Consider the following 23,770-nt stretch of genomic DNA (forward strand, 5'->3'; position numbering starts at 1 on the left):
GGGCTAGCAGTCTTGAGTGCACTAGACACCTGGGCACAGTCTCTGGAGAACTCTGAACAATACACAGGGCAGGTTTATACAGGGATTGACAGTGTCATAGGGCTTGGGGGTAGTGGCTTAGCCTGGTCATGAATTTAACCCAGATCTTGCAAAATCTCCAGATAATCCTTTTTTCTCACTGGTTTTTTTCAAGGCCCTCATGGCTCTGGGAGTTTTGGTCAAGGCTGAGACTCATTCCCTCTCCAGCGTATATTTAAGAACCAAACATGGTTAAAAACAGATGTGATTAAGAACGTGAGCTTAAGATTAAACAGACCTAGGTTTAAATCTGATCCTCAACTAACTGTACCAAGTCATTTAACCTCTTCTAGCCTCAGATTCCTCATCTGGAAAATGGAGACAGAAATTGTGACCGCCTAATAGGATAATAGGATAATTTTAAGAATTAAGGAAAACAGTGCATGTAAAGCATTTGGTGCTCAGCAGCTGGTAATGATCACTACTACCGGGATGTTTGGGTACTGCAAAGATAGAAACAAAAGAGAAACAACACCTCTGACTTGGAAAAAACTTTCCTTCTCAAAGGGGAGAAACAAAGAGCCTCTGTGTGACACAGACAAAGTGAGTCCAAGGTAACATACTCATGGACAGGAGAGAGGAGCACATAGTATATAGAAGAGCTGGGAGCTTCCTACCAAGGGGAAATCTGAGAAATCTTCAGAAAAGAGGTAAGTCTTGGATGGACCTGTAGGGATAGGTGAGAGGAGAGATGACAGTGGGGCTAGAGGCCAAGAGCTGGCTGCTGGGGCTGTGGATATAGCTGTATAGGCTAGCAGTTAAGAGCTCAAATGCTGGAGTCATAGGACATGTATTTGAGTCATTGACTGTGATGTTGAAAAAGTAGACTGGGTGGTTTAGAAACAACACTAATTTATTTCTCATGGTTCTGGTGGCTGGGAAGTTCAAGATCAAGGTGCCAGCAGATTTTGTGTCTAGTGAGGGCCTGCTTCCTGGTTCACAGACAGCTGCCTTCTCACTGTGTCCTTAAATTGTGGAAGGAGTGAGGGAATCTGTCTGGGGTCGCATTTTTGTTTGTTTGTTTGAGACAGGGTCTTGCTCTGGCATCCAGCCTAGAGTGCAGTGGCATGATCATAGCTCACTGCAGCTTCAACCTCCTGGGCTCAAGCAATCCTCCCACCTCAGCCTCACAAATAGCTGGGACCACGGGTACATGCCACCACACCTGACTTTTTAAAATTATGTGTAGAGACAGGGACTCCTTATGTTGCCCAGGCTGTTCTCAAACTCCTGGGCTCAAGTGATCCTCTTGCCTCCGTCTCCCAAAGTGATGGGATCACGGGCATAAGCTACTGCGACCAGCCTGGAGCCTCTTTATGACAGCACTAATCTCATTCCCGAGGGCTCTGCCCTCATGACCTACTTACCTCCCAACGGCCCCTCTTCTAAATACCATTGTTTTGGGGATTAGATTTCAACATATAAATTTTGGGAGGACACAAACCTTCAGATTATAGCAGTTACCGTCCACAAGCCTCACTTTTCTTAATTTTGTAATACGGAGAATGGTAATTCCTTCCTATAAGGATTTTTATGAGGAGTTAGTAAAATAATGCTTGTAAAGTACATTTTGAAAATTCAGTAATTACATTTCAGAGACACAGCCAACGTTACTGCTATTTTTGTATTATATTTATTATTATAAATCCATACTTGGCCTTGTTTTTCAGAAGAATACTTACACAACCATTCAGGGTCTTTTTCCCCATGTATTTGGATACCTGCATTCATTCATCTATTACATAATAATAATAGAATATATATATATATATATATATATATATATATTTTTTTTTTTTTTTTTGAGACGAGTCTCGCTCTGTTGCCCAGGCTGGAGTGCCGTAGCGTGATCTCGGCTCACTGTAAGCTCCGCCTCCTGGGTTCATGCCATTCTCCTGCCTCAGCCTTCCGAGTAGCTGGGACTATAGGTACCCACCACCACGCCCAGCTAATTTTTTGTATTTTTAGTAGAGACGGGGTTCCACCATGTTAGCCAGGATGGTCTCGATCTCCTGACCTTGTGATCTGCCCGCCTCAGCCTCCCAAAGTGCTGGGATTACAGGCGTAAGCCACTGCGCCCGGCCAATAGAACATGTACATATTATGTAATAATAACATAATAGCTGACATTTAAATAGTATATTTTATGTGCCAGGCATTGTTTTAAGTACTCAGTACACTCGGTATGTATAAAACTCATTTAATATCCCAATATTGCTGTGAAGTAGGTACTGTTATTATTCATATTTTATAGAGGATAAAATTGAGGTCCAGAGAAGTTAAGCAGCTTGCCCAAGATTACATAGCTAGTAAGTTCTAGAACTAGAAGTTTTGGTCCCAGAGAGTCTGGCTCAGAATCCATGCTCTTAACTACTTGGCTATTGAACACGCACGCTATTTTCAAAAACTCTGGGAAGAATGGAAGCACAAAAATATGAATTAAACACTGATCCTACCAGAAGGGAGATAGTAGTCAGGAGGAGTGATAAGACACAGTAAGATCATACCCACCCATGGCAGTTGATCATGTGGCCTGGAGGTCTTGCTAGAGCCCATGTGGGCTTCTTGGCCTGGCTGAGTTATCCACTGGGATCAGCTTGGGTCATTGGACGAAGTCCTTGTTGGAGCCTCTGTAAAGTTAGTTAACACACTAACAGTGCATTGCTGGCACCTTTTTGCCGCAGGTATCAGCAGTTTGTGCGCTCTGGCCCACTGGAAGGCTGGATGATAGAATGTGGCTGGATGGGTATAAACCCACCCTAGTATTAACTGAAAAAGTAACTCAAAGTACAGAGCCAACTGAGTGAGGGTTGAGTCATTGCCTCATTGAGACATTGTATCATTCACTCACTGGGCACCTGTTTTTTGCCAAGTTCTCTTCTCTGTGCTGGATGTTACATTGAAAACAGGTTTTGTTTTGTTTTTTCCCTCCTGAGTCCACTCTCAAAATCCCTAGGATTATTCCCACTGGGCCCTTCCCAGCTTCAAATGGGTTACGCCTTAGTATAAACATTTAGAAGGTTGGAGGTAAAAAGGTCCTTGATAGTGAGTGGTATCCTGGATACCAGTTTGCAAGAACCAATTGTTACATTTTCAGGAAATTTGTAAGCTGATTGTTAAATACAGCCGTTCTCAAAAAATTGAATTATGTAAACTTACAATCAAATAAATCGTATTAAAACAAAGGTAATAAATATCCAAAACTCATTATTTCAGTAGGGCGCAGTGGCTCATACCTGTAATCCCAGTACTTTGGGAGGCCGAGGCAGGTGGATCACTTGAGGTCAGGGATTCGAGACCAGCCTGGGCAACATGGCAAAATCCTGCCTCTACTAAAAATACAGATATAGCCAGGTGTGGTGGTGGGTGCCTGTAGTCCCAGCTACTCAGGAGGCTGAGGCAGGAGAATAAAGATACAATTCTACAGGAGAATCACTTGAACCTGGGAGGTGGAGGTTGCAGTGAGTCGAGTTAGTGCCACTGCACTCCAGCCTGGGCAACAGAGCAAGACTCTGTCTCAAAAAAACAAAAAGAAAAAAAACTCTTGTTACTTCATAATTACTTTACTATATGATATGTGATTGTACGGCCAATTCTGCATTCACTGATGTGTCACTGGTAAGCTTGGGTTTAGCCATGGTGGCAGTATTTACACCACTGAAATCAGCAGACACTATAAATCAGTACCCCTTTCCCCAAAGCCCATTGCTGCCCAGAACATCATTGACCTTAGAAATAATCAAATCTGGTGATTTTCACCCTGGATTTCAGCCAAGGGGATCCACTAACAGTCCTTTATTACTACTAGAGGAGGAGGAATGACAGGGTAAGGTGAGAGCAGGTGAGGCTCTGCCCATTGCCTCTGCCCCTGAGCTAGGCCAGCCTGATGTGTGTATTTTATTTTATTTTATTTATTTTATTTTATTTTATTTTATTTTATTTTATTTTATTTATTTGAGATGGAGCCTCACTCTGTTGCCCAGGCTGAAGTGCAATGGTGTGATCTTGGCTCACTGCAACCTCCGCCTCCCCACCCCGAGGTTCAAAGAATTCTCCTGCTTCAGCCTTCCAAGTAGCTGGGATTACAGGCATCTGCCACCATGCACAGCTAATTTTTGTATTTTTCGTAGAGACAGGGTTTCACCATATTGACCCGGCTGGTCTTGAACTCCTGACCTCGTGATCCACCTGCCTTGGCCTCCCAAAGTGCTGAGATTACAGGTGTGAGCCACCGCACCCGGCCTGTTTGTTTGATCTAGTCTAATCTTATTTTATTCTTTTTTTTTTTTTTTAAGATGGAGTCTCGCTCTGTTGCCCAGGTTGGAGTGCAGTGGCACAATCTTGGCTCACTGCAACCTCCACCTCCCAGGTTCAAGCGATCCTCCTGCCTCAGGCCCCCTAGTAGCTGGGATTACAGGCACGTGCCACCACGCCCAGCTAATTTTTTGTATTTTTAGTAGAGACAGGGTTTTGCCATGTTGGCCAGGCTAGCCTTGAACTCCTGACCTCAGGTGATCTACCCACCTTGGCCTCCCAAAGTGCTGGGATTACAGGTGTGAGCCACCGTGCCAGCCTATTTTATTCTTATTTATTGTTCAGGAAATTGAATTTTTACAGTTCAGATCCAGAGTTAAGTGACTTACTCTAGGCCTACCAGAGCCTAATCTACTTCCATATATGAGGGAGCTGACATCATGGCACCCCAGGTGGGAGACAGAATCCTGTAGACCCTAACCCAGGGCTTTTCTGGGCCCCCAGCCTCAGGAGACTTTCCCTCTGCTCCTATTTGATATGTAGTCCTCACCAGAGCTGCGTCCACTGTGTCTCTTTGCCCCGTAGACGTGGTGGATTCCCAACCAAGCCTTGCAGGTAGTTTTCCTCCCCTGATAAAAACCTTTCCTAACACCTCAGAGTGACCGCCTGGTTTGCTGAACCCATTTTCCCTGACTGATTTGAGGTCAAGTAGAAAATCTTACCCTCACTTTGTGAGGGTTTTCAGACCTATCTCAACTTTTGGTTGCAGAAATCTGCATAAAGCCTTAGGAAAACAAAAAAACCAAAACAGAATACAGCAGCTATTTTATTTTTCTTTTAATTTTTTTCCATTTTTGTAAATTATTTTATTTCTTCCTTGATGATTTAGAGGGACTATCTTCAAACCAGTACAAATATTTCATACATAATACCTGGCCAGTTTCTAACCAATTGAGTACTTTGATGCATACTTTCAGCAAGAAATACATTAAATTTGAATAGTAAAGACATTACATAATTAATCAGGATACAATTAAAATTTATTTTAAATATTTCTGTGGGAAGGCCAGATGTGGTGGCTCATGCCTGTAATCCTAACACTTTGGGAGGCTGAGGCAGGCAGATCACCTGATATCAGGAGTTTGAGACTAGCCTGGGCAACATGGGGAAACCCCATCTCTACTAAAACTACAAAAAATTAGCCGGGACTGGCGCAGTGGCTCACACCTGTAATCCCAGCACTTTGGCGGCCGAGGCGGCCGGATCACAAGGTCAGGAAATTGAGACCATCCTGGCTAACACGGTGAAACCCCGTCTCTACGAAAAAAATACAAAAAACTAGCCGGGCGAGGTGGCGGGCGCCTGTAGTCCCAGCTACTCGGGAGGCTGAGGCAGGAGAATGGCATAAACCCGGGAGGCGGAGCTTGCAGTGAGCTGAGATCTGGCCACTGCACTCTAGCCTGGGTGACAGAGCGAGACTCCCTCTCAAAAAACAAAAACAAACAAACAAAAAAAATTAGCTGGATGTGGTGGTGGGCACCTGTAGTCCCAGATACTGGGGGTGCTGAGAAAGGAGAATGGCATGAATCCAGGAAGTGGAGCTTTCAGTGAGCAGAGATCGCACCACTGCCCTCCAGCCTGGGCAACAGTGCGAGACTCCGTCTCAAAAAAAAGAAAAAAATTTAGCCTGCCGTGGTGGCAGGTGCCTGTAATCCCAGCTACTCTGGAGGCTGAGGCAGGAGAATCACTTGAACCTGGGAGGCAGAAGTTGTAGTGAGCCAAGATCGTGCCACTGCACTCCAGCCTGGGTGACAGGAGCAAGACTTCATCTCAAAAATAAAAGAAAAAAATTATATACACACACACACACACACATACATATTTATACACACATACATACATATATATATTTCTTTGGGGGAGAGGACACCACACTTCTACTCAATAAAGAGAAACATTTTTATATTCCAGAGGTCTTTTATATTTTTAACACCTATTATGCCATGAATTCATAGGGAATAGGTTCCAGCAGCTCAGGCTCCTTCCCACTGGTTCTCACAAAGTGTGCTTCTCTGGATGGAGCAGGCTGGTGCTTCAGTTGAATCCAGGTACCTTTCTCTTTGGCTTCTTTTTTTTTTCTGATCATTTTCCTTCACATGTTTTAGGAAGCTGTCTTGGCCCTTAGAGTGCTTAATGTGCTCAATACGCTCATTAATTCTCTTGGCAAGAATCTTGCCCTTAATGTGTTTGTTTACAACAATGCCAACGGCGTGCTGGGTAACACTGCAGACTCTTCCAGTTTTGCCATGATAACACTTGTGGAGCATTCCTTTTTGAACAGTACCCATTCCCTTGATGTCTACAATATCACCTTTCTTATAGATGTGCATACATGTGGCCAAAGGAACAACTCAATGTTTTCTAAAGGGCCTAGAGAACATACACCAGGTGCCTCTCCTCTTTCCCTTTATGTTCATCATTTTGGCGAATTATTGGAAGATGGCGGTTCCTGCCGAAAGGAAGGAGCTATTTTATTTTTTGTTAGGCAGAGGCAGAAATGGATATCAGGGCCTGCTCAAGGGCACATGAGTGTGTTGGCAGGTGTCTGTGTGGAGGGGGACTGGGTGATGGGGAAAGTGGAAGGGTGGCGAAGTGGAGACGGAAGAGGATATGGGAGTGAACAGATAAAAAAGAAACATTTAAAGGAATCATTTTGGGGGTTAAAAAAATAACTCTAGGTGTGAAGGACTATACAATTTCCTGAGACTTCATAACTGCTTCCCTCTAGCAACTGCTTCCCTCTAGCAAAACCTGATTCCGTGTGTTATCAGTCAGTTGTGCTTTGTTCTGTAATCTTAATTACACAGCGCCCAGTAAGAACAACAAATGCATTGCACAAACACATCTTTGTGGTAACACCACAATGAAGAATTCTGTAAGAAATATGGAATGAGTTTGCTAGGGCTGCCATAAGAAAATACTACAGACAAGGGGGCTTAAACAACAGAAATGTATTTGCTCGTAGTTCTGGAGGCTAGAAGTCCAAGCTCAAAGCGTGGTAAGGTTTGGTTTGTTCTGAGGCCTCTGCTTGGCTTGCAGATGGCCACCTTCTTGCTGGGACCCCACAGGTCTTTCATCTATGCCTGCAAACATGTCTGCTGTCTTTCTCTCTGTCCAAATTTCCTCTTCTTATAAGGATACCAATCATATTGTATTAGGGCTCACTCCAAAGACCTCATTTTCACTTAGTCATGCCTTTAAAGAACTTATCTCCAAATACAGTTACATTCTAAGGTAATGCAGGTTAGGACTTCAACATAGGAATTTTATGGGGACACGATTTGGCCCATAACAAATGTTTAGACACTATTCATTCTATACTGCATGACTATGACACCAATCACACACTTAGATATTAAGGGTGTCTCCTCATTGACCCTGAGAGGTTTTATTATCTACAGAAATTGACTGTCATGCCTTGGACTGAGAACTTATCAGATGAAATGCCTTTAAAAGAAAGTATTGATTCCTTCCTTTCTTGTTAGGCACGAGCCAGGTGAAGCAAGAATAGGAGACCCCAAACTTCCTGTTTTCATTGTATAGACAGCTCTACTGCAAAGATGGTCAATGTGCCTAAAACCAGAAGAGCTTTCTGTAAGAAGTGTGGCAAGCATCGGCCTTACAAAGGGCCCTAGAATAAGGGCAAGGATTCCCCCTATGCCCAGGGGAAGACGTGCTGTGATCAGAAGCAGAGTGGCAACGGTGGGCAGACAAAACTGATTTTCTGGAAGAAGGCTGAAACTACCCAGAAGATTGTGCTAAGGCTGGAATATAGTGAGCCTAACTGCAGATCCAAGGGGATGCTGGCCATTCAGAGATGCAAACATTTGTTTTTTTAAGACAGGGCCTCACTCTGTTGCTCAGGCTGGAGTGCAATCATGGCTCACTGCAGCCTTGACCTCCCTAGCTCAAGCAATCCTCCAACCTCAGCCTCTCGAGTAGCTGGGTCTACAGGTACACACCATTATTCTTGGCTAACTTTATTTATTTTTTGTAAAGGTAAGGGCTCACTATGTTGCCCATGCTGGCCTTGAATCCCTGGGCTCAAGTGGTCCTCCCACCTCGGCCTCCCAAAGCACTGGGATAATAGGCATCAGCCACCACACCTGGCTGGGATTTTTTGGTGGTGTTTTATTCATTTTGAGGAGAAAACGTTGAAGCTATAGAAAAACTACCTGTTCGTACCCCAGACCTCAGCATCATGCAATCTATACAGGTAATGAACCTGCACATGTACCTGAATCTAAAATAAAAGTTGAAAAAAAAGAAAAAAGAAAAATTACCAGTAGGAAAATAAATACAGTGATATTCTTACTTAAAAAAAAATCTTATGCTGACTTAAAGAATTTTGAAGGTCCTGTTTCTCTTTCAAATTGCCTTTTTGTCTTGTTTTTACAGGAATTAATTTTCATAGGTAGGAGATCCTGAAAGGGTTTGCAATATTTGCAGAAGCTGCTAATGCTATAGAAAGAGGTGCAGTGGCTGAGCATGGCTGAAAGGAGGTGGCAAGGAGAGATCACTGGTCAAGGTAGAGAGGGTGGGTGAATGTCAAACTGTCCCTCACCTAAAATGCCTTGTGTATTTCCTGTTGGACTGTGGCACCCCTTCCTTTGCTCTTCCCTAGATCTGTTAGCATTTGTCAGGCATCTAACAAAAATGGGCTTGGCAACTGCAAATACACAGGTGAGTGATATCATCAACTCCCTGCTTGTGTGGCTTTACAGTTCAGCTGGGTTAGCTACTAAAAAAAAATAATTCAAAAAAAATAGTCCCTTCCTTCCAAGCAGAGAGGTCCCTCAAGGAGTCAACCAGTAAATCTCTTTCAGTCTCCAGAAAAAGACTTAAAAGATTGTAGGTTGGGTGTGGTGGCTCACACCTGCAATCTCAGCACTTTGAGAGGCTGAAGTGGGAGGATCAGTTGAGTCCAGATGTTTGAGACCAGCCTGGGGGCAGTAGTGAGACCTCACCTCTACAGAAAAATTAGCCGGGCCCCCGTGGTGGCATGCACCAAGAGGCTGAGGCAGGAGGATTGTTTGAGCCCAGGAGGCAGAGGTTGCAGTGAGCCATGATTATTCCACTAAACTCCAACCTGGGCAACAGAGTGAGACTCTGTCCCCCCACCCTCCAAAAAAGGATTGCAGTATAAAACTTTTATGAACTGAAGTAAAACTCCTATCTCCCCATATGCACACATTCAAATGAATCAGAAATATGAATTTTAGATCTTCCTTTAATGACCTGAGCAGTGAAAAACAAACAAGAAAAAGCATCGTTTACACATGCTCCCTGCTCCATTAGATGATAAACCACTTGGGGATAAGAAACAGGAGGTGGGCCGGGCGCGGTGGCTCACGTCTGTAATCCCAGCACTTTGGGAGGCCAAGGCGGGTGGATCACAAGATCAGGAGATGGAGACCATCCTGGCTAACACGGAGACCCCGTCCCTACTAAAAATATACAAAAAAATCAGCTGGGCGTGGTGGTGGGCACCTGTAGTCACAGCTACTTGGGAGGCTGAGGCAGGAGAATGGTGTGAACCTGGGAGGTGGAGCTTGCAGTGAGCCGAGATAGCGCCACTGCACTCCAGCCTGGGCGACAGAGTGAGACTCTGTCTCAAAAAAAAAAAAAAAAAAAAGGAAACAGGATGTGTACTCTATAGCCCCGTGCATTCTTTGCATGAAGCAGATACTCGATATATATTCACTGATTGGATCTGAATCTCCAAGAGGAAAGATAATTTAACCAAAACCACTACGGTCCTTAAAAAATGTCATCACTGTGTCAGACTGTGGAAGGAGGTGAGGCCTGATAACTCGATAGAAAGCCCAGGTGACTGTAGGGAAGATGGAACTCCTTTTTCTTCAAGGGCATCTAGAAGTCTTTGCTCTTTTTTCAAGGGCATCTAGAAGTCTTTGCTCTTTTCTAAGTAACGAGATGGAGACAAGGGTCTGACAATGAGTTCCACCTGCCCTTCCTGCTGCCACTCCAAGGCATGGACTTGAGTAGCCGAAAGCTGAGGTGTAATGGCTTTGTGGCCTACTCTCCATCAGTAGTAACCCAGGGTAACCCAGGGCTGCCTCTGAAACTGCCAGACTCAGAGTTAAATCCAATCAATTCAACAGATACTTACTGTGTTGTTCATAATAACAGATATCACAGTTGTTGTTATTCAACAGATATTTATTGTGTTGCAGAAGAGTGCTTGTTTAGATTATAATTAGAGAAGAACCCAGGAATCAGGAGAGGTAGCTTGGAAGAAGATTAGCTTTTAAATGTTGAAGATTTCTCTCTAAGACCTAGGCACAGGGTCCCAAAATAATAAGCAGAACCTAAGCTGTTAGATGAGAAAATATAAGTCTAAAAAGCTGGGATGCGGCCAGGCGCGGTGGCTCACGCCTGTAATCCCAGCACTTTGGGAGGCCGAGGTGGGCAGATCACAAGGTCAGGTGATGGAGACTATCCTGGCTAATGCAGTGAAACCCTGTCTCTATGAAAAACACACAAAAAATTAGCCGGGACTGGTAGTGTGCGCCTGTAGTCCCAGCTGCTAGGGAGGCTGAGGCAGGAGAATGGCGTGAACCCGGGAGGCGGAGCTTGCGGTGAGCCGAGATCGCACCACTGCACTCCAGCCTGGGCGACACAGCGAGACTCTGTCTCAAAAAATAAAAATAGCTGGGATGCTCACCATTCCACACTGGTTATTTGATGATTAGTGTGGTTTGAACATGGACAGTATTTCCTTGATCAGTGACAGTTTTAGGTATAGGTATGTGACCCAATGCTGGTCAATAAGAAACGAAAAGAACCGATGTGGGAAGGCAGGGAGGGGACAGCAAAAGAGAAGGTTCCCCAGAAAGGTTAATACTGATAAAATGCTCCTCCATCACTGTTATATTTCAGATAATAGCTACCACATGAACACTCTAAGAAGAAAAGAATTTAATTCAGGAAATTAGGTGCTTAAAAATTCACTGGTAGGCTAAAGGAGCAGGCTTTGTTTTTAACATAGCCTAAACATAGGCTATGTTCCCAGCAATAACCAGCAGAACATTGCAAAAATGTCTGCTAAAGAAGCTGCTACCTGTGTCCCCATCAAGAAGCTGGAGGGACCAGGAAGCCACCACAGCAGGTGTGGCTCCAGAATGACACCTGCGGAAGTCCAGTGCCCCTGTGCCCATATTTGTAAGGAAACAGCAGACAACACAGACCACAGCCTCCTTCCAAATCTCAAGCAGGTGCAACTGATGTGCATTCTTCTGTGTGAAGAATCCGACCCACTAGTCTGTGAGTGGAACACTCCTGCCCCTGTTCCCTCCCACTCCTCACTCCGTCCCAGGAGAGGTGAGTGAGGTATCTGACTGGCAAGTGTGGAAGAAGAAACTTGACATGCGTGGACCCATCCCCTTCTCTTCTCTTTTCTGCCCACAGAGAGTATGCTTTCTGCCCTAGACAGACGTTTCCCCTGCAGGAGATGAATATCTGGAGTTACCCATGACTAGGTGGGAAAATCGGCCTGGTATTGGGGTTTAGTATTAGGAAGCTCACTTGCCTACAGGTAATGCTAATATCAGAGTTACCAGAAATAAGGATAATATTTTGATCACCATATGCCAACTCCTCCTGCCCCCACCCTTCTTTTTCCACTGATTCAAGAATCTGGTGAAGAAACTAGGGCTAGAGAAATGGAATCAAACTCTCCTGTGCTGCTAGATAACACCAGGCACTTGGTCTGTCATGAGGCCTCCTGCTTTATTTTATTTTATTTTATTTTACTTTATTTTATTACTTTATTGAGATGGAGATTTGCTCTTGTAGCTCAGGCTACAGTGCAATGGCACTATCTCGGCTCACCGCAACCTCCGCCTCCCAGGTTCAAGCAATTCTCTTGCCTCAGGCTCCTGAGTAGCTGGGACTACAGGCATGTGCCACCACGCCTGGCTAATTTTGTATTTTTAGTAGAGACAGGGTTTCACCATGTTGGTCAGGCTGGTCTCGAACTCCCAATCTCAGGTGATCCACCCGCCTTGGCCTCCCAAAGTGCTGGGATTACAGGTGTGAGCCACTGCACCCTGCTTACTACCTTATAACTCTCACAGTTTTCGCAGCATTTCACACCTGTATCTCATACGATCCTCTCAACAACCTGTTCACAGAGGCAGAATGGGCATTATTAGCTGAGGAGCTAATGCTGCAACTCTTAGTGTTCATAACCTGTTCCATATCATGGTACACATAGGAAACTGAAAAAAAAACACATCTATGCACACACACACATACACTCACACACACATCTCACTATGGAAAAAGTAGGAGGCTGCTGGCACCAGAGGTATTTAACCCAGAGGTTCTAGCTGCCCTAGGCCTTGCATTGAGAGGATCAATATCTTATCATACCTGTAGCCCACTCCCTGCCCACCAGTTAGGAAGTTCTGGCTTGAAGAAGCGTGCTAATTAGTTCAAGGCCACAAGGTTAATATATTAATAGTTGACCCTTGAATAACACAGGGACAAGGGCACCAACTCCTGTGCGGTAAGAACTTCACATATAACTCTTAACTGCCCCAAAACTTAACTACTAATGGCCTACTGTTGACTGGAAACCTTACCAATATTATAAACAACCACTTAACACATATTTTGTATGTCTTATATACTTATATACAATAAAGTATATATACTTATATACAATAAAGCTTATATACAATAAAGTAAGCTAGAGGAAAGAAAATGTTATTAATTATAGGCCTTGCATGGTGGCTCACAGTTGTAATCCCAGCACTTTGGGAGGCCAAGGCAGGAGAATCACTTGAGTCTAGGAGTTTGAGGCCAGCCTGTGCAACACAGTGAGTCTCCATCTCTACAAAATAAAAAATAAAAAAAATTGGGCACGGTGGCCCAACACTTTGGGAGGCCGAGGTGGGTGGATCACCTGAGGTCAGGAGTTTGAGACCAGCCTGGCCAACATGGTGAAACTCCATCTCTACTGAAAATAGGAAAATTAGCCAGACATGGTGGCGGGCACCTGTAATCCCAGCTACGTGGAAGGCTGAAGCAGGAGAATTGCTTGAACCTGGGAGGTTGAGGTTGCAGTGAGCTGAGAACATGCCACTGCACTCCAGCCTGTGTGACAGAGTAAGACTCTATCTAAAAAAAAAAAAAAAATTAATTAATTAATTAATTAAAAAAATAAATAATTAGCTGGGTGTGGTGGTGTGCACCTATAGTTGCAGCTACTCCAGAGGCTGAGACAGAAGGATCACTTGAGCCCACGAGTTCAAGGCTGAAGTGAGTTATGATTGTGTCACTGCACTCCAGCCTGCATGACAGAGCAAGACTCTGTCAAGAAAGAAAGGAAGGAGGAAGGAAGGAAGGAAGAAGGGAAGGAAGGAAGGAAGGAGGAAGGGAGGGAGGGAGGGAAGGAAGGAAGGAAAGGAAGGAAGGAAAGAAGGAAGGAAGGGAGGGAAGCAAGGAAAAGGAAGGAAGAAAAGGAAGGAAGGAAAGAAGGAAGGAAGGGAGGGAGGGAGGGAAGGAAGGAAAAGGAAGAAAAAAAGGAAAGAAGGAGGAAGGTAAGATAGGAAGGAAGAAGGGAAGGAAGGAAGAAGGGAAGGTAGGAAGGAAGGGAGGGAGGGAAGGAAGGAAGGGAGGGAGGAAGGGAAGGAAGGAAGGAAGGAAGGAAGGAAGGAAGGAAGGAAGGAAGGAAGGAAGGAAGGAAGGAAGGAAGGGGAAAGAGAAAATATATTTATATTCATTACGTGGAAGTGGATCCTCACTTCCACTTCATCCTTATCATGTTCATGTTTAGTAGGCAGGCTGAGAAGGAGGAGGCGGAAGAGGAGATTTGGTATTCTTGTCTCTGGGGTAGCGAGGCAAAAGAAAATTCACATGTAAGTGGACTGTGCAGTTCAAACCTGTGTTGTTCAAGGGCTAATTGTATACAGAAATTTGAGCTCAGATCCTCTGAGTCCAAATCCAAAGAATCTCAAGCACAGTCTGAAGTGGAAGAGGCATTTGTTGCCTGCACACATCACCACCACAGCTTACTGGATCAGGGAAGATTCAAAGGGATGGCCTCTCCTTCCGGCCGACATCTACTGGGCCAATCTCTGTCTAGAGATGCAACCTGCCTCCTATCAGGTTTCTTCCTTTCTGAGCCAGAGCGGGCTTTTCTAGTTACCTTCTGGAGAGGGGAGATCAGAGGAGTCTGCATTAAGGCTCATGATCTGGGTAGTCCTCTGCTGATCTGGAAATCCACTATGGGGTGGGCAGTGCCTATTATGTAACCAAGATGTTGTCCCCACTTCGGAATACAAGCAAAGCCCCCCTGTCCAATGTGGTCAGTAGAGTAGATATTTCACTAAATAAAAATATCTACAAGGGGAACAAGGGAAAATGGTAAAAGCATACCTTAAACTTTCAATTTTAACTTAAAACATATAAAGGTAAGTTTAGGTACCATTTTCTTCAAGGGTAGGATCAAGGCATTTTCTTGGAGCAGGTATCTGTTAATTGGAGTTCTGCTTTATCTTTCTTGCATTAACTGTATTTACAGTTTATTTTTTTGAGAGAGTCTTGCTCTGTTGCCAGGTTGAAGTGCGGTGGCACGATCTCAGCTCGCTGCAACCTCTGCCTCCCAGATTCAAGCAATTCTCCTGCCTCAGCCTCCCAAGTAGCTGGGATTACAGGCACCTGACACCATGTCCGGCTAATTTTTGTATTTTTAGTAGAGACGGGATTTCACCATATTGGCCAAGCTGGTCTTGATCTCTCGACCTCGTGATCCACCTACCTCGGCCTCCCAAAGTGTTGGGATTACAGGCGTGAGCCACCGCGCCTGGCCTACAGTTTATTTATTCTACAAATACGTGTTGTGTTCCTACTATGTGCCAGGCATAATTTAGGTGATAAGGACACAGCAGTGAACAACACAAAGTCTCTGCACTCACAGAGCTTACTTTCTATTGGAATCTACCATACATTCCAGTTTGGGTTTCTTTAGAGTAGAATGAGAACTTAAACACACAAGACAATCTGAGCCTTACTCTATATTACCGAGAATTACCCTAAAATGTTTATGATTTTTTTGCTAGTCTTCACCACATGTCTTTCCCATACTAATTCAACAGCAATTTTTGTGTGTAACTTGTGTTTATCAAATATTTCCAAAGCATATAACTCCAGTTTTCATAGGAACAAAAACTCATTTTTGCCCTCACATTTCATTGGTTTTCATAATTAAATTGCATAATCAGAATTGCAAGTACAATGGGCAGATGTGGGTTGGGAACCAATAGCCCTGGCCTCTGGTGAGCACTTAGCTCAATTTGTGGGAACAGAAGTACCTGAGAGTACCTCTATTAGTTGGGTATCTGGCACGCCATGGGCATTAGCGGGTTCTATAGAGGCAACGGGGAGGATCTGCTAACCGGATATTTGGTTAGGTGGAGTTTTGCTTCAAGAGCTTCTGCCGTATTCACCCACCTCTCTTCTCCAGACCAAATGCCACTCTTCTGTTGAAGCATACAAGTACTTATTCTAAAGCTTTACAAAGGTGGAGGAAACAAGACATACCTTTGTTTAGCTACATTTTGTTTTTTTGTAATATTCATAAAGATGATGATAGGTTTCTGTGCTGCCTTTCGTGTGCTGTCTTATGTGAATGTTCTTTTCTCTGCAGTCCTCTCTTACATATGGCCCTCGTCAGGCTCCCCAGGCATACCACTTCCCTTAGGACAATGCAGTCCAAGCCCAGCAGTTCCTTCTTTTTTTTTTTTTTTTTTTTTTTTTGAGACGGAGTCTCGCTCTGTCGCCCAGGCTGGAGTGCAGTGGCACGATCTCAGCTCACTGCAAGCTCCGCCTCCCGGGTTCACGCCATTCTCCTGCCTCAGCCTCCGGAGTAGCTGGGACTACAGGCGCCCGCCACCATGCCCGGCTAATTTTTTGTATTTTTAGTAGAGATGGGGTTTCACCATGTTAACCAGGATGGTCTCCATCTCCTGACCTCATGATCCACCTGCCTCGGCCTCCCAAAGTGCAGGGATTACAGGCATGAGCCACTGTGCCTGGCCTGTCCCTTCTTGATCCTCACTGGGATCACTGCATTTTCCCTTAGCTCAGGCTTTTGCTGGCTCTGTAGAGGCAAGAGGTAAATTCCGACACATGAACAGGGCTAAAGGAGGAGAAGCAGGAGAACGCTGGCTTCTTTCCATCTGAAGGCAAATGTACATCACCACCACCAAATAACGTAGATTTCTTCAGAAAACCCTCTGCTCTGGTCTTCTTTACTTTTCATGAAAAATGCATATTTCTCTTATTATTATAGCTTGGCCGCCATTTTCCTGGCTGAATTTCATGACAAAGAGCCCCCTTCCCCACACACAGATTAACTGAAAATGCCCCCACCCTGGGAACAATTTAGGATCAAAGGCACAGTGTTCAAATAGCATACATGGATGCCAAAGCTTCTCCCCTAGAGGTGGATCATTCAGTTCGTTCTCTCCAACAGAGCTCCTGCTCTACAGGAGAGCCAGTTGCCCTCCCTTTTGTAAAGAGATAAGAAGAGAATACATGCCTGTTTATCCTGACAACACAACAGAGCAAGCCATATTAGAGAAAAACAGGAAAAATAATGATGCTAAGAAGTCAATGATAAAGACTGTTCCATGCTCCACAGTGTTCCTTAGATGACAATGAGGTGACAAAGATCATTTAATCCAACCAGCTTATGTCAAAAATAAGAAAACCAAGACACTTTGGTGAAATGACTCGCACAAGACAGAGCCAGCCTGAGGCAAAGCTGGGGTAGGAAGTCTCTGACATTGAGTCATTTGTTGCATCCACTACACCAGCTGTTCTCAAAGTGTGATCCATAGACCCCTGAGGATTCCTGCCATTCTTCTGAGGTATTCCTGAAGTCAAAACTACTTTCATAATAATAATATGATGTTTTTTGTCTTTTTCACTGTGTCGACAATTTGCACTGATGGTGGGTAAAACTACTGGCATTTTAGCATGAACCAAATCCTAAGTATCCAACTGTACTAGTCATCACTGTCACACACTTGCAGGATAAACGAATGCCAAATTCACTTAAACAAATGCCCTTAGGCTGGGTGCCTTGGCTCACCCCTATCATCCCAGCACTTTGGGAGGCCTTAGCCGAGGCCAAAGGATCACTTGAGGCTGGGAGTCCGAGACCCTGCCTCTACTTAAAAAGAGAGAGAGAGAGAGAGAGAGAGAATGTCCTTGGTGAAGCAGTCAAAATTAATTCTATTAAATATTGACAATTTTCAAAATAATCTGTGTGCTATGGTTTCAGTATGTTCCCCAAAGTTCTTGTGTTGGAAGCTTAATCCCCATTGCAACAGTATTGAGAAGTGGGACTTTTTCAGGGGTGATTATGGTCATGAGGGCTCTGCCCTCATCGATGGATTAATGCCATTATCGCAGGAGTGTGTTCCTGATAAAAAGGAGGAACTTGGTCTCCTTTCTCCTCTTGTACATGCAACTCTCTTGCCCTTCTGCCTTCTGCCATGGGATGACGGAACAAGGAGGCCTTCCCCAGATGCGGGCCTCTTAACTTCTCAGCCTCCAGAACTGTAAAAAATACATTTCTTTTCTTTATAAATTACCCAGTCTGTGGTATTCTGTTATGGAAACACACAACAGACTGAGACACTGTGTAACAAAATGAGAAGTATGCATAAAGTACTTTTGCTGTGTTCCAAACTATGATAGTTATCTCTAGGAAAAACACTTAGGCAATTATTTGAGTTGTGAGTTGAACAAACCACTTTTTTCATGGAGCATCTTTTTTTCTTTTTGCTTGAAAGAACAAATGACAAAGAATGCTATTTCAGACTAAGCGTTTGGCAGACATTTTCTTAAAAATGAACAAAGGGAGCCTGTCACTTCAAGGAAAACAACTGATAGCATTTGTTGCTGATGATAAAATTTGAGCTTCCAAGCAAAAGTTAGAATTTGGAAAAACCTTTGTTTACCACTGTGGAGCTTGACAGCTTCTCATAAGGATTTTTCTAATGAAATAGATTGGTGATATTAATGACCGTGATTTTTTTCTGATATGGTGTAATAAAATGTGTCAACATTTGAAATACCTGCATCATTCAAAGACAAATATTTTCCAATGACCAATGAATGCATTGTATTACAAAATCATGCATGGGTAAAAGATCCATTCTAAGTACACAGCAAACCAATGGATTTTAATGTAACAGAACACGAAAAGTTCATTGACATAATTTCAGACTTCACATTGCAACTAACCTTTAAGACACTTGTTTTGGTGTAGTATCAAAATAGAACATCCACAATTATCTAAGAGGACTATTAAATACTCTTCCCTTTTCCAGCTACATAGTTGTGTGAAGCTGGATTTTCTTCACACATTTTGACCAAACCAACATATTGCAATATACTGAATGCAAAAGTAAATATTTGAGAATCCATTTATCTTCTGTTAATGCACACATTAAAAAAATTTCAAAATATTTCACAATGCAAAACAATGCCATTTTTCAAAAATGTAAAATAATGTCATTTTTCTTGCTGAAAATTTTGTTTGGAAGATATGATTTTTAAAAATAGAAATATGGGCTGGGCAGAGTGGCTCATGCCTGTAATTCCAGCACTTCGGGAGGCCAAGGCAGGTGAATCACCTGAGGTCAAGAGTTCGAGACCACCCTCGCCAACATGGAGAAACCCAAACCCTCTCTCTGCTAAAAATACAAAAATTAGCTGGGCATGCGCTTCTAATCCCAGCTACTCGGAAGGCTGAGGCAGGAGAATCACTTGAACGCAGGAGGCGGAGGTTCCAGTGAGCCAAGATCGTGCCTCTGCACTCCAGCCTGGGCAACAGAGCAAGACTCTCTCTCAAAAGTAAATAAATGAATAAAAAATAAAATATTCCGGCGCCTCCACTCCATCCCCGCGGGTCTGCTGTGAGTGCCATGGGCGGCATTGTCCCAGCTATAGCAGTTGGTACAAAGCAGGGATCTGACGAGCTTTTCTCTACTTGTGTCACTAACAGACCATTTATCATGAGCAGCAACTCGGCCTCTGCAGCAAATGGAAATGGCAGCAAGAAGTTCAAAGGTGACAGCAGAAGCTCTGGTGTCCCCTCCAGAGTGACCCACATCCAGAAGCTCCCATCGACGTCACCGAAGGGGAGGTGATCTCCCTGGAGCTGCCCTTTGGGAAGGTCGCTAATCTGATGCTGAAGGGGAAAAACCAGGCCTTCATCGAGATGAGCACGGAGGAGGCTGCCAACACCATGGTGAACTACTACACCTCGGTGACGCCCGTGCTGCGCAGCCAGCCCATCTACTTCCAATTCTCCAACCACAAGGGGCTGAAGACCGACAGCTTTCCCAACCAGGCGCAGGACCCGGCGGCCCTCAGGCGTCAACTCGGTCCATTCGGGGAACCTGGGCTTGGCTGCCTCGGCGGTGGCCGTAGACGCAGGGATGGCGATGGCCGGGCAGAGCCCAGTGCTCAGGATCATCGTGGAGAACCTCGTCTAGCCAGTGACTCTGGATGTGCTGCACCAGATTTTCTCCAAGTTTGGCACATTGTTGAAGACCATCACCTTCATCAAGTTCCACAACCAGTTCCAGGCCCTGCTGCAGTACGCCGACCCCGAGAACGCCCAGCGTGTCAAGCTGTCGCTGGACTGGCAGAACACCTACAACGCCTGCCACTCGCTGTGCATCGACTTTCCCAAGCTCATCAGTCTCAACGTCAAGTACAACAATGACAAGAGCCGCGACTACCACGCCCAGACCTGCCCTCTGGGGACAGCCAGCCCTCGCTAGACCAGACATGGCCGCGGCCTTCGACCTTTTAGTTCCCAACATCCACGGAGCCCTGGTCCCCCGGCTATCCCCTCGGGCGGCGGTGGCAGCTGCAGCGGCAGGCCGGATCGCCATCCCGGGCCTGGCAGGGGCAGGAAATTCTGTCTTACTGGTCAGCAACCTCAACCCAGAGAGAGTCACACCCCAAAGCCTATTTTGTGTGCGTGAGTGTGTGTATGTGTGAGACGGAGTCTTGCTCTGTTGCCCAGGCTGTAGTGCAATGGCGTGATCTCGGTTCATTGCAACCTCTCCCTCCCGGGTTGAAGCGATTCTCCTGTCTCAGCCTCCCGAGTAGCTGGGATTACAAGCGCGCCACCATGCCCGGCTAATTTTTGTATTTTTAGTAGAGACGGGGTTTCATCATGTTGGTCAGGCTGGTCTCGAACTCCTGACCTCATGATCCTCCTGCCTCAGCCTCCCAAAGTGATGGGATTACAAGCGTGAGCCACCGCGCCCATCCCCCAAAGCCTCTTTATTCTTTTCAGCGACTAGGGTACGTGCAGCACGTGAAGATCCTGGTCAATAAAAAGGAGAACGCCCTGGTGAAAATGGCGGACGACAACTAGGCCCAGCCGGCCATGAGCCACCTGAACTGGCACAAGCTGTACGGGAAGCCCAGCCACATCACCTCATCTGTATCACGCCCTTGAAGCACCAGAACGTGCAGCTGCCCCTCGAGGGCCGGCAGGACCAAGGCCTGACCAAGGACTATGGCAACTCGGCCCTGCACCGCTTCAAGAAGCCAGGCTTCAAGAACTTCCAGAACATATTCCTGCCCTCGGCCACTGTACACCTCTCCAACATCCCGCCCTCAGTATCCGAGGAATATCTCAAGGTCTTCTCCTCCAGCCATGGGGGCGTCGTCAAACGACTCAAGTTCTTCCAGAAGGACCGCAAGATGGCGCTGATCCAAATGCGCTGCGTGGAGGAGGCGGTCCAGGCCCGCATTGACCTACACAACCACCATGTCTGGGAGAACCACCACCTGGGGGTCTCCTTCTCCAAGTCCACCATCTAGGGGTCTCAGGCCCCCCACGGCCGGGACCCCTGGCGACAACTTCCATCATTCCAGAAAAAAGCCACTTTAAAAAGCAGCTGAAGTGACCTTAACTGATCATTTTATTTCTTTAAAAAGAAATCAGTTTAAAAAAAAATTTTTTTTAAATCAGTTTACCTGTTTTTTAAAAAATTAAATCTAGTTCACCTTGCTAAAATAAATAAATAAAATTAAAATAGAAATATGTTATTTATATTAACATGTAATGGGTTTATTATTGTGATCTTAAAATTGAGAAATATTTTATATTTTCTGCCACTAACCTACATACATTTTAAGAGTATATAAAGGGGTCCTGAGACAAAAAAGTTTGAGAACTGCTGTATTACCCCATCTTGCCCTCCAGAATGTGGACCGAAGGGAAGTACTTCTTTCCTTTCTACTTAAATAACCCAGTGCTGTTACTATTTTATTTAAAAATCCAATCTACCCTCTTCCTCCAGAACTATTAAAAAGTAGACTGCAAAAGAACCATAGCTTCCTGAAATCAAAGGACCCAAAACAAAGAGAAGGCAAAAACAGCGAATAACAGGACTTCTCCAGAGACTGGCAGGCCGACTAAAAGACCACTCCCCTCTAGCCAGCCTGGTAGGAGTTGCCTATTCCTTTTTGCTTGGTTGTTCTCACACCCAGTCACCCACTCCCATCCCCTACATCCCAACCCCCATCCTGGAAAGCTATTGTTCTCCAGGGTCTCAAAACACAAAGGGACTTCATAAATCTTTGGGCTGACCCTCCACCCCATCCTCTCTCTGAGATTACAGTGCAGGGAAGGGCACTTTCAGATTCTGCCTGGGCCTCCACCAGCCCCCTGTTCTCAGGCTTGGGGCTGAGATGAAAAGGGAACACCACTGTTTCTGGCCTGAAAAGGAAATGTAAATCCCTTGCAAGCCAGAAGCTGCCAGAAGACCATTTGCCTGTTAGTAAACAAGGCGGCCTGAGCTATCTTTCTCCTCTTTAATAACCTGTGGGGCACCTATTGATTGCGCATGCTGGTCCCTCATAAATTAAAACAGGGATGCCTTCCGGTTGCTCTGTAGCTGCGTAGACGGTGAAATTGGCTCACTAATACTTCATGCTCATGGAGTACAGTGTATCACGCCACATAAACATGAAGAATATGTATCATCAGGCTCTGGGAATGCACGGAAAACAACCCCGGAAGCTTCTGGGCATGCTGCAGACTTTAATTAGGCAGTTTCTTCTACTAGGATTGGAGACCGGCAGAAACACCAACTGCATGCCTCCTGCTGCAGCCTGTTCTGCTTTCAAATGGGAGGGAGGAGCAAGCCCTGGTGGGTAGGAGATGAGCCTGCTCCTCTCTCTACCTCCTTACCAGGACGGGCACCCGCAAGCAGAAAGGAATGTTCATCTCTCATGCTGTGGTAGAAAGAGCACCAAGTTAGCAGTCAGAAAACATTAAGAACTTCTGCTTTAGCCACTTACAGCTACATGATCACAGGCGCAAGTGCCTTAACCTCTGAATCACAGTATCTCATCTGGAAAGTGGACGAAGTAATAACACCTAGCTGCTTGTGAGGCTTGAGGAAAATAAGTCTTTCCTGGTGCCCAGTATGGTCTCAGTAAATACTGAACTGAAATTGAAGCAGATGAAGAACAGGGTGGCAGGTAGAGGGCTGATACTATTTCTTTCTCCCACCTCCAAAATCTGGCATCAGGAACTTTCCACCGCTACCCCAGCCAACATTTTGCTCTTTAAGTAAGAAGTGAGGCCCTGCAACTCATAGCTTGATACATTGGAAATGTTTCTCTTACCCTTCTATCTTTCTGTGCCCGCTCCTGAGCTAGCTTTCAATTGAAAATTCATTTAGCAGGAAACCTCTCTAAAATGCATGGTAAACATCGAAAAACATGCTAGCATAGTTTACCATTCTACCAAAAACAGCTTAGCACCCACATGCCAACACTTGGCAGAACCTTCCAAGTTTCTCTAACTTTAAACAGGCCCTAGGCAACCAGATCGACTTATGCTTCTCAGAGTGTGTAGCATTTCATTACAGTTTTACCACAGTGCCCTTCCTCTGCCATTGCTAATTAAAATGAATGAGGACAATGTGGAAAGCCATATTTTGCTATTCCTGGAAATATCTGCTGCTCCAGGGAGGTTCTAGGACATTGAATGGTCCCCTCACCCTAAAGGATATGGTCGCATCCTGGAACTCATGGATGGGTCCAGGATGTGATTGGCTGTGAAAGAAACAAAGCAAAAAAGGTCTTGGCACATGTAAAAATAAAGGATCTTAAAATGAGATGATCCTGGATTACCTGGGTGGGCCCTAAATCCAATGACAAGTATTTTTTATTTTGTTTTTTTGTTTTTTGTGTTTTTTTTTGAGACAGTGTTTCACTTTTGTTGCCCAAGCTGGAGTGCAATGGCGCGATCTTGGCTCACCACAACCTCCACCTCCCGGGTTCAAGCGATTCTCCTGCC

General features: G+C 45.0%; 1 pseudogene; it reads left to right on the forward strand.

The window, feature by feature from the left end:
• Nucleotides 1–19,343: 19,343 nt before the first annotated feature.
• Nucleotides 19,344–21,279, forward strand: LOC103229183 (polypyrimidine tract-binding protein 1-like; annotated as a pseudogene).
• The last annotated feature ends 2,491 nt before the right edge of the window (nt 21,280–23,770 follow it).

The sequence above is a fragment of the Chlorocebus sabaeus genome, chromosome 24, assembly GCF_047675955.1.
Source record: "Chlorocebus sabaeus isolate Y175 chromosome 24, mChlSab1.0.hap1, whole genome shotgun sequence".
Lineage (NCBI taxonomy): Eukaryota > Metazoa > Chordata > Mammalia > Primates > Cercopithecidae > Chlorocebus > Chlorocebus sabaeus.